At 40.4% G+C, this 19,521-nt stretch overlaps 1 long non-coding RNA gene across 1 annotated transcript; it reads right to left on the minus strand.

Annotated features, from left to right (window-relative positions):
• Window positions 1-4,485: 4,485 nt before the first annotated feature.
• LOC117557913 lies at window positions 4,486-7,500 on the minus strand. The gene is made up of 4 exons (XR_004570768.1): window positions 6,814-7,500; window positions 6,441-6,596; window positions 5,687-5,779; window positions 4,486-5,153 (listed from the first exon to the last, which is right to left on the minus strand). It is a non-coding gene; the product is annotated as an uncharacterized LOC117557913 (long non-coding RNA).
• Window positions 7,501-19,521: the final 12,021 nt, after the last annotated feature.

Raw genomic sequence — 19,521 nt, forward strand, 5'->3', positions numbered from 1 at the left:
AGCCAATATTAAACTAGTCAGGTCAAATAAACAAGTGCATTTATTTACCATCCAAACGGTCAGTGGACCCGTCAGTCAGATATTCATCTAGTGAAGGACAATTTCTCGCCCTTTTTTATCACTCAATCAACAGCCATTGTGAGGGAGGTCTATACTGTGACTGACAGATGCATCCACCCGAATACTCCCCGGGCACAATCAGCCACCACCAGACCAAATGGACTGACAGTCCACGAACTGACTAGAGTGCTGCAGATTAACAAGACCAGCAATCTGTGTGTGTGTGTGTGTGTGTGTGTGTGTGTGTGTGTGTGTGTGTGTGTGTGTGTGTGTGTGTGTGTGTGTGTGTGTGTGTGTGTGTGTGTGTGTGTGTGTGTGTGTGTGTGTGTGTGTGTGTGTGTGTGTGTGTGTGTGTGTGTGTGTGTGTGTGTGATCCCTCGGTTTGGTGTCATTTGACACACAGTCAATGATCCCAGAGAGCCAGAGAACATGTGGATGCAGAGATAACGGTTGCTGAGTTACTGCAAAGAGGCAAGAGATCCTGCTGGAATTACAAGAGTGCACGTGTGAGTTTGTGGATACAATCCTTGTTTGTGTGTATGTGCTTGTGCTACACAATGGGAACCCCTGAGGAGAGCAATAAATGGCAATTGTTATGGGACATGTGTGTTCAAAAGTTGCGGTAACGTGAATAGGGCTGCACGATTTGCAAAAAACAAATTGCAACTCAATTTGTGATGTTAGCAGATGTAAACACTTAAAACTATGGAAGACGTTTGAGCTAGTTTGTCTTCTTCATTAAGTGCATAACAAAATAATGATACACAGTTACTCTCGAGTTTATTTATGTTTAACCAGATTGAACATTGCATCTGGAAATATACTGCACAAGAAAGATTACTGGAATAGGCATGTTGAGAAAAGCAAACATCTGTCACACGAATACAAAGAGCATCTTGATACACAGCGAGACATTTACTGTTAGCAAATTAGCATCATTGTTGTCAACATGTTATCGAAAAAACCCTAATAATTGCCGCACAACCGAGCTTCAAATCCACGCACAACAGATACTGATATGTCAGAAAAAAGATGGGATGTGCAAAGACATACATGTTTATATAATTGCCTATGAAGTTGCAACAGCCAGACTCTTGTCTCATATGTTTTATATATTTCAAATGGAGAGTAACATACCATATTAGGTCTTAAAGTTTGTGCATAGATTAGGGCGTGGTCACATTGAGTGACGGCTCTGTCAAGTGCCTGCCGCTGTTAGCTTCTTGTCTCTCTGCTAGCTGCTCCGTGAAGCTAGCTACAGGGACTCTGCCTGCTCAGCTCATCCAGGAAACACAACTTGTAGCCGGCCGTGGTTGTTTGTTCTTCATGCTTATATATCAGACTATTGTGACTCGCTCTGCGGTTAAAACAGACGGTGCATGAATGCGGTAAGTGAAATTCGAGTGCTTTATTTATGTGTTAATGATTTTAATCGGCTACGTAATGAATGGTAAGGCTTGGGTTAGTTAGTGGCTAGTGGTAGCTACATCGGTGCTAACGATTGTAATCGTAGCCTCCAAGTTAATAAAGGTTAAAACTAAATAGACAAGTGTTAAGTGGGATAATACTGTTGAACAAACGGCTTCTGTTTGAGGTTGATAAAATAAGGTTACATCCTTGTAACTTAGAGATATTGTATTATGTAGGTAGAACTGTATGCATCTAAGGTTAATTTAAATTGGCTATGCTCAAGTATGTAGACAAGCTATTGTCGAAGTAGTGTATGTGAAATCAACCTCACAATAAGATGTGTGTATATTACAATTATTAATGTCATATTTCAAGATGATTACTTAGATATTACAATATGGTTGGTTGAGCTGGAGTTCATTATTGAGCTTACACGTTAACGTCACAGTCATCTGAAGAACGAACCCAAACCTTGTTGTTTTTATTAATTGCATTACCAAATGGGTATCAAATAAACAGTAAGCATTGGTAACACAACTTCCAAAGTTACAGTAAAATAAAAAGGCCCCTGACTCGGACAATACACAATCCAACATGTTCAACAGAAGAGAATCAGTTATATTGTTTGTACACATGGTACTTTACATATATATATATATATATCTGTTTGTTTAAGGTGTCCAGGTGATGCAGACAGGCTGGACCAGAGAGTGAGAGACAGAACTGGACTCCTCACAGCAGTGAACTTCAGCACAGGTACAAAGACTCTTTTTTCATACTGTACAAAGAATCAAGAAAGATATTGGTTTAAATGAATGAAGTATTGACTTGAATACACTGATATACATTCCATTAAACAATACTAAATACTAGATCCCCTACACATCAGTTAAGTTGAGGGTTTTTTCCATGCAAAAAGTTACATTTAGATGATAACAAGCAATATGACTTTGTCAGCTTTCTAATTTAATGTATTGAAGGCAAAGATATTTAACACATAGTGAGAACTGCTACTATTTATCTCTCAATATTGTCTGTAGAAAACGTGGTAAAAGTGATTCTTTCAGTGAGACAACAGAGCAAGCTTCTACAGTTGCACTACGTTTTGATAACAGTTAAATATTATTTTGATAATAACATATATTTCAATGTTGATGAACTTCATACTGTTCATTCATAATCTGATTGTCTTTGTAGCTCATTGTTGAAATAAAAAAAAAACATTACAATTACAAAATAATTATATCAACAGCCCCTAAACACACAAACACACCGCTTTCATAAATAACACTATGTTCTGCAATAATATGTTTTATGTTTCCTGTCATTTTTGTTAGGAAAGGACATGCCTGAGAGACACGACATTTTCTCCTTCTCTGAGGGTCAAGAAGAACATTCAAGAGGAACATTAAAAGCTGATGTTATGAGATTTTAAGACCAGTACAGGACATTCACTAAGAAACTACTTTTATTGTAAAAACAGTCAGCTGATCGAATGCAGCTATTTCCACATCTACACTCCATCAGCTGGTTATTTCTATTTGCCTCACTTTATGAGCTTCACAACATGTACCATGTTTTACAACGTCACAAATAAATGGGGCCAATCTTCAGTCAGATGTGAATGTGTAATCTAACATTTTCAGTAAGAATAATGGACAAAAGGATTGCAAATACAAATACAATTTATTGAAATGTGAACCAAAAGCACATATGGACAGAAGGTGTAAACCTATTAAATGTATAAGTAAACACATTTAGTAAAATAAAGTGACAGACTAGGCCTGTGCAGTTGGTATCAGCTTTGCCCAGCATAGGCTCCTTCATCAGCCCTGGTCCTCCTCGCAGAGGAAAGACCCTCAGTCCTCTCCAAACCAACAGACAGGACATCCATCACACGGAGGTTTCTCCCTGAAGTCTCTGCAGCTCTCTGAACACCACGCTGTCTCAATCCGTCCACACTGAATATGAGATTGGGAAAATGAAAATAATAAATGCTTTAGACAATAAGAAACATAAAGTTGACTGTTGAGTTTCTCAGTTTTTTTAGATTGTCAATACTATTACTGTATAACTAATATCTCAGGTTAAGAGGCACATTCAAATAAAGATTGGTCTTTAAATACATTTTATCTTTTGAATTGTTTGTCTAAAGTCAAGGATCTATAACTGGTACTTAGTTTTAATGATACAGTCTGGTTATTATGCTGTTTGGAGGAGGCCTCACAGGTAAGAGCACTAACTAGCTACCATCACATGTACCTTAGCTTGTCTTAATTGTATTAAACGTATAGTTAAGTGATATCAAAATATAAATAACTAATGTCATGCAAACATTAATATTTGCTTGATTCCAGTGTTGAATTTAGCACAATTGCATACAAACGTTAAGGGGTTTTAAGATTCTGAAGTATTATGCTAAAAACTCAATAACTTAGATTATTATTTATAGTTTCATGTCCGCTTACCTTAGAAACGTAAAATGCGACGGCAGCGTGCAGATGGGGAGCATGTTAGCTTAGCTTGGTAGCTTCAGCTAGCTCTGGAACTTTCAGCTCTGTGGCAGCAGGTCCCGCCTCGGCTCCGCCTCTTTGCCCTTATTTGGAGCGGGCTGGAACAGGCGGCAGTTGAACTCTGACGTCACTGTCGAGCCGTTAGTGGCCGACTCCGCCTACTAAGGGCTTCACGGCAACTCTGCAGAATCCTATGGGTGACGTCACGGACCCTACGTCCATTTATATATACAGTCTATGATTCAAATACATTGCACACATAGCTTCCAATGGAGGCAAATACAAAATCAAGCAGTTCTGTATCAAAACACTTTATTGAGCTTTAAATAAGCAACAAGAATACCACTATACACACACTTCAGTACATTCAAACTAGTTCTCCATTATGTGGTTTAATTCTGGGTTTTACCCTTTTCACAGTAACAATAGAATTTATAAAATATATATATTTTTAAACAATTAAAAGAGGTGCTACAGCACAGGCAATATAGAAAAACACTGCAGCATGGAACATTGAATAATTAAAGCATGGAACTATGCTTTAACCTGAACATTTGTGACATAAAATGACCTGTGGTGGCATCAGTCTAGAAGAAATATATGAAGGAACAATAAGAGTGAACAGTTGCACAGTTCCTTAAATTCTGAGCAGGGGGGGGGATGCTAGATAAAAGATTTCAGACACATGCAGGATTGACAGGTTTCTTATAATAGAGTCTCAAACACTAAAGACAGCAATGGTCTTTAAAATGGTCTCAGGTTAAAAACACAAGTTGTAACGAAGTAACAACAAATCCTAAAACATAACAGAGAAAAAAGAACAGATTCAATTGTTTGGGGTTTCTTGCATGCAGCAGTCTCTGAACCGTTTCACTGAAGGAGCCTGTTTTTCAGAGCAGTTGCTTTGTTTGAGAGCTTACCGCAGTCCAGTTCCATTATAATGCTTTGGACTACTTCAAAGGTGTAGCGGAGGTCAGCAGGGTAGCTGATATTCGCCGAACTATATATTAGTCTGAACAGCATTACAAAAGCTAATGCTACATTATCCAGATTTGTCAAGACTTTGACGCCTTCTAGAACGATCCCGATGTCCTCCGGTTCATCAGTGGAAGCATCTTTAAGAACATAAATCCCCACAGTCGTGTCCTTGATGGCGCCTTCATCTGTGTCCTGTAAAAAAAAAAAACAGCAACATTTAAGCAAATAAGACCTAAAACCAAGCCCCATCAAGAAAAAATGAAATAAAATAAGGGAAGGCATAGTATAGATCTAGCCATGGCAAGTTGAACATTATAAATGAAAGTAAATTAAAGATTTCAAATTAAATGTAGATAAAATAATCAAGTAATTACAGCGGAACATGAATCAATCTGGTGATGTTTAAGCTGGCTATGCCTTACTGAGTATAACAAGTGGGACACGTCCTTGTGTGGCACTTGTTGCCGTGTTCACTTATTAGTTTGTTAAAATGCTCCAAGGTAAATATGTATGCAACTACTCCACAAGTATAATAGTAAAAATTGCAATTGCAAATGTATTAAGTTAATTCAAGCAGCAACGATGAAATATTGAATGTAATATTTCATAATATGAAACAAAAACCACCCACTATATTTTCAATGAACAATTTCAGCCCAAGAGATCATGTATGAAAACAAAAGTGAAGAGAAGTATCAAAGAAGCAGGCAGATTCATGTACATACCACATATTCTCGCACAAGGTCTTTTGGATCTTCCCCCATGGAGATGCATAGTCCCTTGATGATAGACTCACGTCCAGCATCTACATCATCACACTGAAAGTAAATGTACTTGATTAGTGTCTTATTACAGGTCTTGTGCTTTAATTCAAGTCAACTACTGGTGTGAACTGTCATTTGGATACATATTACTTTGAAAATACAACATCACAGTTCCTAAGAAAGTGCAAGCCCTGCTGTGAGCTCCACATCCCCTGGACATCTTTCTCAAATTGTGGTCAGTGGATATACGAGTTGAATTATTATATATCACATTTAAAATTGAGATGGATAGATTGCTCAAGACAGGGTCAGTTAAAGCTACAATGTGTAGAATTAGGGTGTTTTAGCTAAACGTGTGGTTAGAGAGGGAATGGCAATGCTCTACTCAATCAGAGGATCTTTGGTGATACTGAAGGACCAAAAAGTAGCACTGTGTGTTAGAGCTGCTGTCAGCCGGCACTCTGGTCACTTTCACCGCGGAGCTACTACACTACTGAAAGGAGAAAGATAAAATAAAAATAAAAGCACTAAAGGTCTCCTTGGCGATGAGCACTTTTTGTGTGCCATTCTTGCAAATAAATTATGTAATAACTCAAATGTAAAATATTGTAGCATCACTTTTCACAATTCTAAAATTCGTGATTCTCAAAAATTGTTTTCAAAATAATTTATGTTTATAGGTTATTCATAATTGTGAGAATCCTGTATCACTTACATTAGCCATTTGCACAATTATTGTTTCCAGCCTTCCCCCATGCTGTCCTCCTCGCTTTTGGAACAGCTTCATCAGGGTGCCAGAGTGGAAGTCCTGCTGAGACAGGAATTTTGATTGTAGTGGCTTGGTCGTGATTCTCTTAAATTCAGAATTGATCTGAAAACGCATAAAAGCAAAAAGGAATTTGGTCATTGTTTAACATTAGGGAGAAAACAACCACCACACATACTGGAGACCAGGATGAGGTTAAAAAGCACAGATGAATTATATAAAATCAGTTACAGTATATTAGCAGTTTGCCAGTGTGCCCATGGATTTCCTTTTATCAACTTCAAAATTCAGGATGAAAAACCGAGCATGGGATTAGCCTTACCTCAGAGACTTCATAGTTTATACTTTAAACTGGTCTTCCATCCGCCACATCCAGTGCAGGACCCCTTCTCAGATGAACACGGATGTGTTTTGATAAGACTTTGTGCCAACTCTTCCATCTCCTTATCAGTGACATAGACTTTATACTTCACTATTTCCTGCACTAAACGATCAAGGATGGCTGACTTCAACTTCGGCTCTGGCATAAGCACAGTGCCATTTTGAACATAAGTTAAGCCCTCCTACATCGTAGGAGAACTTGGGCACATGAAAAACAGCAGGCCAAGATGACCGTGTGCTCGTAGACTCAATTGACTGTACATCTGTATCCACATATCCGCTGGACAGGGACGAGGAGTCATTTAGAGCGTAAGAAATCTGGGGATTTAGGACTGCAACAGCAGACCTCTCATGGTCATTCAGAATAGTTGTGGGCCTTGACACATCACAGACTCTGAGTACCTTTGTCCACTACTTCAGTCATTGATGTAAGGTTAAGGAATTCATTTCCAAACAAGGAGTCCATAAACTGCAGTCGGAAATTGCCCTCAAGTCCACACTGTTTCTTGACTTCATCTTTGAGGTCATCAACTGATACAGGGAGTCCATGAGGGAGAGTCAGCCTCTGAGAGCTGCAATCAGTCAAGATTATCTTGAGGATCACAGGAGTTCCCATCATCAAGACGATTTAGTCTGCATAGAGACAACAAAAAAAAGATTATACTTCAGACACTATTAGATTTCAAATTCAGTGGTGAAAGCCTACTTTTAAATGACTGAGTGCATGTTGTATGGAAATGTATAATGAATATATGAGTTGTATAAAATAACTGTACAACAGACCCCCCCCACCCATGTACCAAGCTCTTATTTCAATATGTCTTTTCAGGGTAACCATGCGGGCTGATCCAATCTTGTAGTCAGCGAGTGGATATGTGTCAAGTAGTTCACTGAGTGCAACAAGGGTGAATGTTCTTGTGGGTGCTGGAGTGATGAGTTGTGACTGACTTTGTCAGTAACTGAACTCTTTTTTAATTTCTTTGAAAATGTACCTCAACAAGTAACAAAATGCAGATTCAGTTTCAACAGTTGAAAATTAATATAATAGCTGTTACCAATATAAAATCTTTCTGTGTGGGCCTTTCAGTGGTAAAGAGGATGATGAAGCTATGAAGGAAAACATTTAGAATCAGTGGATTTAAGATAAATAATGAGATAAAAGACTACAAACAATTATAACAAAAGCACATGGAATATATATAATACATACTTAAATATAACAAGTCCTCCTCTCTGCTCTTGTCTGTGTATGTGTTAAACAATGCCAGTGCTAGCTAGATAACTAACATTAGCTAAACATAGCGTCATGATGACGTGAATGTCACGGTCCAAAGCTGTGTGGCTAGACTAACTAGCAAACTACTTTACAGCGTTATGACTGCATGAACGTGCAGTTGGCGGTAGTCACTGACTTTATGTTAAATCCGCAAAACAAAACTTCAGCCGTTGGCAGCACACAGAGCCCCACATTATCTCATATTTGTTCAGAAAATGAATAATAATCCTTGTCACAGACGGTCCTTGGCATGCGGAAAACAATCGCTGTTTTTTAAAAGTTTATATGACGTTATTTTAAGTGTGAAAAGGGCACCAACAACGATAGCTTAGACCGATCCGATCTCCATTCAGAAAATGCCTGCTTTAAAGTGTTTTGCCTGCAGTTTTGCAACTACACTTGCTATCTGTCTCTGATTCATACAGCTGTCATCTGATTCGTTGCACGTTGAAATAATTTGAACTTTGAGCGCAGCTCTCTGCAAAAATGTCAAGCGATTTGCGACGTCGAGGGTAGCACTTCCGCAAAGTCCAGCTGCACCGCTCTGTCCATAGAAACTCAACAGCAAAGTATGCACAGAGAAGTTTTACCACCGATCATGTGAATCCAGACAAACAATAAAGATAAATATAAGTCGTAATAATCTGCTTTCAGAGACAATCTATTTGCCTGCTTTCTTCGGTGGACAGTCTGACTGTGTGTATGCTACTGATTCACTTGCCTTTCAGACAAGGAGGAGGCCAAGGGGTCCGTGGCATGGATGTATAATAAGAACTGGATACAGCGTGGGAGGCGGGGCCTCATTCATTCCTATGAGAGCTGCTCATTAGCGCATGATGATAAAATGGCCCAACTTTTGAGAGAGTGAAACGTCACAGATTACCCAGCATGCCTGAGAAGTACCCGTATGTGCACTCATAGAGCATGCGCAACTTTAACCAAAATGCTCGTTCACATCAAGCACGTCAATTTGCGTACACGTAACAGCACCGCGCGTTCATGACAGCATGGATTTGATATTAACGAGGCGGCAGTTAGCAGCACCGTTACAGCGGAACATCAGTGATTATGTGTTACAATGGCGTTTGTTAGCAACCAGGAAATGACACCAGTAATGACAAACAGATGAGAATTCGTGGGGTCTGGGTGCTGTGTTGGCGGGACGCTGCAGGGCTCGCTGCTGGAGCGGACAGTGTGAGCTGGCTTGCTGGTGTCGCTTCCTGGTTGCTGCGTGGGGTCTGCGAGACAGCAAGACACGGCAAGGACCGGCACACACACACACACACCCGCAACCTGGCTGTGGGTCTGTGTGTGAGCTCGGGCCTCGCCGTGTCCCGCTGTCTCAGGCTGAGAAATCCGTGGAGCTGCAGCTGAGAAAAATAAGGCTGAGTGAGTGTGCGTGAGGAGCTACACGGATTGGTCCACCAATCCGCGTAGCTCCTCACGCCGTTACGTCACTTAGCCCCAATACGTCACTTGGTACCCGGAAGAAAAAGAGAAATGTCCAACGAGGCGTTCTGGGGCAGCATAGACAGGTCTTCTCTGTGTTAGAGTTTTACTCGCTACAGGGTGTACTTTGAGGGTTTGTGACTCTGCAGACCGGTTTCATGCAGAAAAACCTTCATAACACAAGGGGACGGGTAACAACCAGAAAAGCATGACATGGGACCTTTAACAAAAATAAGAAATTAAGAAAATATTTTCAGGACTCCTGTCCATGCTAGCTCTAAAGCCCATCAAAGCCCAACTCCCCTAACCCAATTTAAGAAAACAAGAGAGAAAAGCACTTAGGGCATATCAGTGTATTCAGAATGAGGAAGAAGTACCTTCTTCGGGTTGGTCATCTTCAAATCTTAACACCCTATCAGCTTTTTGTCAGTCTGTTATAATAACCAAAGTAGCTAATGTAAAGACTTTGGCTAGCTATAGACTTGTTCTGGCATTTCAATTAGTTTCCCCTCAGTTTATTTTTATTTGACAGTTGTTTACTTATTTCTTTCTATCTCAGTTTTAATGAGTGTACTTGGATTACAAATAGGTGGTCACGTCTTTACCTAAATAGCCTGCATCAAATGTACACGTATCCCTGTAACTTCTTAAATTTGACTTTTTTTTTATGCAGCTTTTAAGTTTTGATTCACATTCTGACTGAACACATCTTTAGAAATCAACTACAGACTCAAATGTTGTTTCCACATTTTGCATGACTTTTAAAAATTATTTTTGCAACAACAACAAAGAAAACAACTCTTTAATGTAGAATGAAGGACAGTGCGAACGAAGTCCAAGCTTCTGACTACACTGTAAGCCCGGATAAGTTGAATCTATTTAAAAAAATAGAGGAAAGTGGTTGCCTTTAAACATTTAAGTAAAGCATTATGAAAACTTGAGTGAATTAAACTTAAAATAATCAAGGACTGGAATTGTTATTTGAAGTACAATGCACTTCATGTGAAGTTGATTTTACTTAAAATATTGTGTAATATCAATTGCTTTGCCCAATTATTTAACTTAGAATTTTTTGTTGAAAGTGGTTACATTTCGTATTTATATTTTTTATTCCGTCAACTACAAAAAAGACACAATAATAAAGTTTTACCTTTTATTAAAACTTGAGTGTTTCATTTGGATATAATGAAACTGAGCTTCCTATACAAACTGTGGCAAAAATATTGTACCATACATTTTCCTGAGAACATTTTTCACATGAAACAATAGCAATCTCTCTATATAAAGATATATAGTTATATCTATAATATATATTTATTTAGAGCTCTGAAAAAATTAAGAGACTTCTTTAAAATGATCACTTTCTCTCGTTTTACTGTTTGTAAAAACTGGATTAACATTTGTGTTTTATTCTATAAATTAATGACTGACAACATTTATCCCAAACTCCAAATATTCTCATTTAGAGCGTTTATTTACAAAAAATACCAAATGTTCAAAGTAACCAAAAAAGATGGTGTTTTCAGACCTCGAATAGTGCAAAGAAAAAAAAATTCCTTTTTCAATAACACAATACGAATGTTTTAACATAGGAAGGGCTCAGGAATCAGTAATTGGTGGAATAACTCAGATTTTCAATCACAGCTTTCATGCATCTTGGCTGCTCTGCAACACCTTTCACATCGCTGTTGGGTCACTTATTAAGCCACTCCTGCCACAAAAAATCAAGCAGCTTGGCTTTGAGTGATGGCTTGTGACCATTCATATTCCTCTGGATCACATCTGGATTGACCTGGCTGTGGGGCATGGAGCATTGTCCTGCTGGATAAACCCACCCTCAGCTCAATTCAGGTGTGAATGGAGGAAGACCAGATCAAGACCCTGTCATGGAACAGTTGGAACCCCACTGAAAACCTCTGGATGTGATCCAGAGGAAGATGGATGGTCACAAGCCATCAAACAAAGCCGAGCTGCTTGAGGTTGTGTGCCAGGAGAGACATAAAGTCACCTAGCAACCAAGACGTATTGAAAGCTGTTATTGAAAAATCTGGGTTATTACACCAAATATTGATTTCTGAACTCTTCCTAAGTTCAAACATTAGTATTGTGTTGTTTAATAATGAAGAACTTGTTTTCTTTGCATTATTTGAGGTTTGAAAACACAGCATTTTCTCTGTTATTCTGACCAGTTGTAATTGTCTGCTAATAAATGCTCTAAATGACTTCTTTGTTTTGTTTGGAGTTTGGGAGAGATGTTGTCAGTAGTTTATAAAATAAAACACAAATGGAAATGCCAACAAGCTTAATAGGTCAAACAGTGCAAACATGCAACAACAACAAAATGCAATATGGAAGCCTAAATACTTGCCATATGTAACAGTAGCCAACTTTTCAGAACCCCGTTTCACAATGTAAGCTGATTTTTGGGTGCCAGCTCAACTTTACCAAGTTTTAACATCACCTGCTTAGCAAAGTGGAAAGTGTTTTTCATGCACTTTGGGTACTCCAGTTGCAGGGCATAAATGAGTCCGAACAGGACACAGAAGGCCTGAGGCAGGTTAGCCGGTCCATCCATCACCACATTCCCCTCCAAGACGATTGCCACACTGGATGGGTTGAGCTGAGGATTTTCTCCGGCACAGAGGATTCCCAGTGGAGTTTGACTGTACACCTCCTTATCAGTCGCATCCTAACAGAGAAATAAAGAGATTGACATATATCAATATTTAGTTTGAAACATGGCGATTTGATGTTGTATTGGTTACTATGTGATATGCACCATTTCACCAGTATAACAGAAACAACGGCTTCTTGGTGAATACAATGGTAAAACGGACTAAAAACAACGTCTTTCAGTGCACACTAACAGCCCCTCAAGTGGAAGAAAAAAAAATGCAGCAATGACTGAGAAAATTACTATCTCAACCTTGTACTCTCTCACTCAGGTTAAAATTACCAAAAGCGAGGGAAAACACATTGCCTGACTCCGCAGTAGTTTAGGAGTGCTGCAGTTAGGCAACGTTAATCAACTGCATCAGAAAACTTTAAGTGGTTTAATGTTAGCTAAATGCCACCCACTAGATGCAGTAGTACACGAAAGCCGTCACAGCGTCACCCTCCTCTCCCTCCGTTGGAAGCGTGAGACAGCGCGGTGGCAGGGTTCTAGTCCAGCTTTCAATGTGGGGTGGTGTCCGACTCACACGACCAAGAAAGCCGACAACAACAGCTCCTGGGTGAAAACAAAAACTTCATTAAAACTGACTAAAAACAATGTGTTTCGGTGCACACTAAACAGTCCCCCTCAAGTGAAAAAAATGCAGGGGGTGAAAATCACTATCTGGTTAAAACTATCTGCACCTCTTACTCTCGGTTAAAATTACCAAAAATCAGGGTTAACACATTGCCTGACTCTGCATTAGCCTGGGAGTGCTGCAGTTAAAGTTGGGGTATGTAATTTTGGAGAAACCAGCTCGAGTGCGCTAGAATTTGAAAGTACACAACCGGGAAAAAACTGCCTCTTCCTTCAGACTTCATTACAGAGCCCCTCCTCCAACACACACAAACGCGCACATGACCAATGAGGGCACGAGATGAGTTTGTGCACAGATGGAAGGCTGACCATGGGAGCCTGCCTGCAGTCTCAGGACACCTCCACTCTGAGGACAGGAAGTGCATGCACGCTAAGAATTACAAAATAAAATCCCGTTAGATTCCTCCATGGTGTCATTTGAGCGAAAAATGGCTAAGTCAACTTTTACGAGAACCACCATGGGGGGTTCAAAAGGGCTTGACCAAGGCCGACCCAAAGTGCATGGTGAGCGGACTCATCACCTCCGTGAGAGTGGAGGTGTCCTGAGAGTGGAGCCTGCAGGCAGACCCCTCTCAGGCTGACAGGCAGGTAGGCCATCCAGCTATTTTAGCCGGGCCGGCTAAAATGATTGGTCGTGCTTTTTACAGTGCTACGGCTGTAATTCGCTAATGTTAGCTAAATGGCGTCTCACCTGATGTAGTAGCACAAAGCAGCCGTCCAAGCGCCACCCTCCTCTCCCTATGATGGAAGCCTGAGACAGCCTGTGGCAGGGTTCTAGCGTCCGGCGTTCAATGTGGGGTGGTGTCCGACTCACACGACTAAAAGAAAGGTGACAAAAACAGCAACTGGGTGGGGAAAAAAAAATCTACATCTTTCAGTGAACAAGTGAAAAAAGTACAGCACTATCTGTTTAAAACTATCTGCACCTCGTAGCCTACTATCGCTCAGTAAAAGTTAACAAAAGCGAGGGAAACACACATTGCCTGACTGCAGTAGCGTAGAAGTGCTGCAGTTAAGTGACGTAAATCAAATGAAAACTTAATGCGGTCGCTATTAAGATCTAGATCCCTCCGCGGGCTCCATGATCACACTGCGGGGATTGTTCCCCCCCTAATGACCACCTAGCAGCACATTCTACGGCTTATTACATGGCTACATACTAAAAAAACTAACAAATTATTCATAATATCAATTTTTAAATGATTTAATTGACTTGAAAACGATCTTAATGCTTCCGCCAAAATAAAAAGTCCGTTCCACGGCGCACCAACGAATGGAACTTTAATTCAGAAAATAAACGGCAGCATTATTCGGATTTACCTGTAACTGTCAAAGTCTGTTAACATTTTATTTTCCTCTAAGTACTTAAACAATGCGAGAGAAGCCCACACCGTGTTCCTGCCAGTTGATACTTCCTGTGGCTGTGTTACACCCAAAAGTACGAGAATTCAGACAAGCCGTGTTAGCTAAATCACTCACCAGATTCAGTAGATAAGGCAGCCGTGCAGCGTCACCCTCCTCTCCCTCCTTTGGAAGCGTAGACAGCAGAGACGTGCACAGGTCGGGCTAATGTTGCCCGGGCAACGGCCCGTTTGGCCTTTTTGGCTGACCTGCCCCTCTGGAGAGAGCGAGTTTGTTTTTCTTTTTTCTGTTGTGGCCGAATCAACATGATAAGCCCACAATTAGTATTGTAGCGTCTCGCTGCGGGAAACACACTTTGTCAGCGCTGTCATCTGCGCTGCGTTAAAGACCACCTCTAGTGTCGGATTTTGGAAACTTGATTTTGAGTGGTCTCATGGCAGTTAGGGTATAAGGGACAAACCAGGGGACTTTCCTCTTGATACCGGCGGTTATTTAAAAAAAACACCTACATATAGCCTACTTGTTGTTATTGTGCTTCTGTCTTTCTGTGTCTTTTCATCTGTAAACTCGCTCAACGGGGCCGCTCGCTCTCTTTTCTTGATCGCCCTCTCACGGGTGAACAGTTCAATGTCCCGCTTCATTGTAGGATTTCTGCCATGTCTCTACCACTTTAGTTTGACCATCTCCGTTATTAAGTTATGGAATACTAAATAAATAAGTAATTAGATACCTTACCGTTACTGCGCTCATAAAGAATGATAAGAATAAGAATAATGCGTATTGAACTGGTTTCATTAATTAGTGAGTTTATTTAAGGTAATTAGTTAGAGGCCCTATTTTATCAGTATGTCTGGACTGCACAGCAGTTACAATGGTCAAGCTACATTAGAATAGAGTTGTCCCCATTTTGTCTTTAATAGTTACTAACATTAGATATTTGGATGAGATATGGACCGCAAAACAAAGAATGTCCCTGGTTTTCATTTTTAAAATCAAGTCACCGAATGCAATAGTCGCCTTAGCTTATTTTGTTAGGAGATGTGAATTACTGTTCAATTTAGTTGTAATTTTTTTTTGGGGGGAGGCCCTTTTTCTAGTTTAGAGCAATAGCCCCTCCAAATGTCTGTGCACGTCCCCGGTAGACAGCGCGGTGAAAGGGTGCAAGTCCGGCGTTCAAAGTGGGGTTGCGTCTGACTGAGAAATTGCGAGCTGGAAACGTGGCCGCGGCACATTAAAAGATCCTTCTCTTTCCCATAATGCATTGCGAACATGACTAAAACTTGATATTGTAAAGTTACTTAACTTAAAATTATTGACACATTGCTTAACTAACACATGTCAGTATTATATGCTTACATTTGGTAGTCAGCAAGTAGAATATGCTTACATTTGATAGTAATGCAATCAAACTTAAAATTATGTCAGTAATTTGTAATTCATTATTTAATTAGATATGAACTCCGGGCTAACAGTGTACAGAGTTGCAAACTGGGAGATGACCTTCAGCAGCCATTGCTTTGACTAAGTCAATTTACAACACATGGCAACATAGTGACTGTATTTATTCAAATGAACTCAAAGTGAACACATTCAAGCTGCAGATTGTAAAATCAGTTTTCAAAGAAGTGTGATTTTAGCTTGTGCTCTTTGTTAATGGCTTACAAAGCAGAATATGAAAAAAAAGTTCCTAGAAGTCTTCCACGGAGAGGTCAGGGTTGGCCCCATAACAACACAAACCATAACATTGTATATATCCTTGCTCAAATGAACAGAGTTTTGACAGCTCGTGTCATATGTAGGCCACCCTGCCATGGGGTGTTCTAACAAGGCTACCACTTCCATACTAATGCAGGATAAACACAGTATGGGGCAGCTGACATTGTTAGAAGCTGTGATCAAATGTTGGGAAGATTAACCTGTTAAGCCCCATAGCCCCCGAAACGGTGTCTCAGGGCTTCTTAACATTTAATAAACTATGAATGTGTCATACTCATTTAACAGGAAGAAACTCATCTAACTGACGATACGAACCATTTTTACCGAAAAAAAACACAAGTCTCACAAGAAGCGTCTAAATGAGCCCTGAGTGAAAAAATGCTACCGCACTTAGCACAGAACTCTAGGTATAAATACTTTATTACTTATCGGATCTGTACATACAATATATCGATTAGCAAGCTGAGATTCCACAAATTCCAGAAATATAAGTATCATCACTGAGCGATCAGAACTTGGGACATGGGAAGCGAATGCAGACATCACAACACGGAGCTTTACGGAACAAACACGGCAATATGTGTGTTCAATGGCATCAAAACGAGAAAAACGCGGCTGAAAGTTAATCCAATGTGTCTGTCACTTTGAAAAAATTACTGATAATCCATAATTCCATGTCAAAAACTGAGTTTTCATATTAGCTGCTAATAATAGCTACCAGAGACAGCTTCCGGTTTTGGGTATTCTGGCTACGCGTCACTCTCACTCCTTATTTGGTAACGTGTGTGTGTATGTGGAACTTCGTCTCGATTATATTGGCTCTAACTGTTCAAAAGAGATGTCAATCCTCAAAATCAACCAAGGGGGGCCAGAGATATGGAAAATGCACACAAATGACCCCAGAAGTGTTTTTTCTGCTAAATATCTCTAAAAAAGGTCAAATGTCACTTGTTTTGCATCAATCTTGATACAGGGTACTTATATGTTATAGTTTGGATTCCTAAATCTTTTAGTCTCCGATCCCATCATTCAAGGGTGGTTTTCACTATAAGCAGGGCTGCACATAACTGGTGCGCGCATGCGCACCTCCGCCAAAAAAAGAGCACCGGGTCATTTGAAACAAAGCGCATTTGCGCAGACAGACAGACAGACACACACGGACACAACTACTTGTCACGGGAGCTGCCTGGACGCTGCAATCATGTTGCGCACTATCCGTGCTGAGTGTGCTGACTTTTCGTACAATGTCCCACTGTCTGGCTTCCTGCATAAAGTCAAGTGCTCGGCGCAGTTGTGGCGAAATGTCGCTCCTCTGTTTTCATTTGAACAGCTCCTTATAGCCGTTAGCGCAGCTAGCTAGCACCAGATGCTAACAACAACAATGCACGTAAGGTCTCTCTCTCGCTTGCTCGGGCCACACATACACACACCCTCCCGGTCCTCCCAATAGCCAGCCGGTGAGCGTGGAAGTGTGGTCTGCCACAAGCGGGCGGCAGGAGCGGGGGTGTCAGCATCAGCTTGTAGATGGTATTTTAAACTCGATGCGCTCTGAAACTACGGGGCGGCCGAGGAAAAAAAATACACATGCGTTAATCGCGTTAAAATAATTAGTGGCGTTAATTTTTTTTTGCATTATTAACGCGTTAACTTGACAGCCCTAATTAAAACACAATTAGGATTATAAGAAATCTAATTGAGGTATAAAATCAGAATCATGAGAGATCCAGCTAATATTCCCAGTTAAGGTATAAATTCACAGTAATGAATCGATCAATCTGTAAAGTTACAGTGTCCTCAATCTTTAACATTACTTTACGTTTACTTCATTACGCTTTATTCAAGAGTAAGGCACTTAGTAGTACATATATTTCATTCAAATACATTTGTTCAAAATCTGAAAAGGAAGAATCAGACATTTATTGTATAACAACCTGAAAAGGAAAAATCAAAACATCTGTTCTTTATTCTGAGTGTCAACTGTAATCAATTTGTCAATCGCTGAATGGAGGCACCCATGGTGCAGAAACCGCGATGGAGACCCATGGGTCTGGAAGCTCGGCATCATACATCAACATTTTGTCATCTACAGTCGAATACCCCACTAGCCTCTGTGGGGCCTGGAGGGCAGTCTTGGCAACCCTGCGTATGGCTAATTTAACTACAGTGATCAAACAGATCACTAGGATTAGCACAACCAAGATAAACACTGAAACAGTAACAACAAATGTAACCAACCCCGCTCCCCAGGATCCAAAGGTTCCACTTAAATCCCCAATGAGTTTCATGCAATTATTTTATTCCCCTAGCAGTATCATGAGCCATATCCATAACTTCAGGTGTAGCATCAGAGATGAAAGAACAACACTCAGATCCAATCACCTTGCATGTGCCCCCCTGAGCAGCTAGGAGAAGATCCAGTGCCATACAATTCTGTAGTGCTACTGTCCTAACTTCCTGCAATTCTTTGTGTTCAGCTAACATCGCTGTGTTAGATACATTTAGATGGTGTTCCACTACTTTGGACAATGTCACAATTTCCTGCTGAGTAACATAAATACCGTACCAAGGCAAAAATAGGCTAGCTATCTGTTGTCCTTGTGTAATGGACCTGCTGTTCCTGTGTAGAGAGGGAAGTATCACTGCAATCTCATTAGCCTCTACTTTACGGATTAAAGGGATTAGGTAGGCTAGATAACAGGTGCCATAAAAAATGTCATAGGGCACACAGCCATACGCCCGGTCCCCACAAACTAAGTAAACTCTCTGTGGGAGGGGAATTCTGGCTAATTTGACCCTCACTATGGTATTACAGTCGCTGTGTCCCACATCTAGAGAGGTGTGAGATCCTACTTCATTCTGGAAACAGATGGACACATTCTTCCATTCATGTACTACAATTGGGGGAACATATACTGAGCAGTCACGTGTAGGGGGCTTGCCTAAGGGTATTGGCTGCGTACAGTCATGTATTTTAACCTCAACGGAGTCCACTGTTCTAGAGCCAAACCAGGGCACAACTGTTACCAAAGCTTCAACCAACAAAGATGGTGTGTGTGGTTGCATTGAACATGTTGGACTTGTAAAGTTAGCCGAACAATTAGTCTGGGCTAGAGCTAACTGGAATCTGTATTCAAAAGCTAGGTTAACGTATTTCTTCACATATATTAGTTTTAAAAACATCAACCGTTTGAAACCGTCAGGCAGGTAATTTGTATTTACTGTATCAACAATGAGAGAGACTAAGCCCTCGTACTGTAGAGGTTGCGCAGAGTCTATGGGGTAGGAAGGAGTGTAACAATCCTCAGCCTCATCGCTAATTCCGGATGCTATGTCATTCCAGCTCACGAGACCGTAGTCAGCTTTCGTGAAAGGAATTGGGCTAAACATGGGAGAATGCATGGATTCTGGCATATTTTGGCACAGCCAACAGTTGCTAACATTACGTTCATGCGCGTAGTCTAACATTAAACTTACTGCAGAATTAGTTTTAGTTTGTTTAAAAGGAGTGATTAAGGCCTTTTTTTGAAGAATCTACA

Source organism: Gymnodraco acuticeps, unplaced genomic scaffold, assembly GCF_902827175.1.
Source record: "Gymnodraco acuticeps unplaced genomic scaffold, fGymAcu1.1, whole genome shotgun sequence".
NCBI classification, from domain to species: Eukaryota; Metazoa; Chordata; class Actinopteri; order Perciformes; family Bathydraconidae; genus Gymnodraco; species Gymnodraco acuticeps.